This window comes from Fopius arisanus, unplaced genomic scaffold, assembly GCF_000806365.1.
Source record: "Fopius arisanus strain USDA-PBARC FA_bdor unplaced genomic scaffold, ASM80636v1 scaffold00164, whole genome shotgun sequence".
Taxonomy (NCBI): domain Eukaryota; kingdom Metazoa; phylum Arthropoda; class Insecta; order Hymenoptera; family Braconidae; genus Fopius; species Fopius arisanus.
Window position 1 is genome coordinate 9380 of NW_011887903.1, and position 977 is coordinate 10356.

At 43.2% G+C, this 977-nt stretch overlaps 1 protein-coding gene across 1 annotated transcript in view; it reads left to right on the forward strand.

Annotated features, from left to right (window-relative positions):
* Ir25a (ionotropic receptor 25a) overlaps window positions 1-977 on the forward strand; it is a gene marked incomplete at its 5' end in the record, with an annotated part of 83643 nt that overhangs the window by 2738 nt on the left and 79928 nt on the right.

Genomic DNA, 977 nt, shown 5'->3' on the forward strand with positions numbered 1-977 from the left:
AGGGGTAGATAGCCGTGACTGAATTTTCCCGTTTAATTAGTGGGGAATTAACTCGCGGGTTTTTGAAAGGTCTGAACGGTAATTTATTGCTTAACTATTTGGTTATCTCCCTACTGAATTAATTAATTAAGTACGCGATGGCGTCTCCGAGACTACCAATAATTAATCGAATTAATTAGTTAATCAATCGCGCAAGAAAAAAAAATATCAAATTAATTGTAATTCGCGTGAGGTATCATAATAGTCTTGTGGATTCCAACCATAAAGAAAATTTATTAACGAAAAGATAGCGTCCCCATGCCCAACCGGAATCCACAAAATGGCGGACAATTACGTCTAGGGGAGCATTGTTGCATCACCCAGAGAGAATTATCCAGCCATATTTAAGTAGCACAAAATTTTAACTATGAAGGTAGCAGGAGATTTAGTAATAAGGTAGCAGTAACTTTAATTTGAGGTAGCGAAAGTTATGAGGTATTACCAGAGACGTTGGCGTCATTGGTAATGATTTTTATTATAAGAGAACCGAGGAAAATACGTAGTGATAGGTAGCATAGGGGAGAGGGGTATTCCGAGCCGCGTGGAATGCCTCATCCCGTGTATTTCGCCTCTTCGTTGCGAAATAACCCCTGAAACCGACTTACCGTAATTTGGTGGTAATTAGGTAGCATCAGGGAGCATCAGGTAGCATTAGGGAACATAGGTAGCCGTTGAGAGAGGCTTGTGGCCTTCTCAACCATGAGTTTCCCCGTATGGCGCCATATCGCGAGGTAGCGACGCCATTTGCCATTGCACGTGTTCGCGACCTATATTCGCCCGAAAATTACACTTCCCGCACCAATTATCGCTTAAATATTGCACGGGTACTTACCAGGGGGCCCGTGGAGTTTCAGGGATGCGATTTTTGGTGAGCAGGTAACTGTGGGGCAGGAGTGTGGCGTCTTTATGATGCACGATAACTTGCACACACGTGTTTC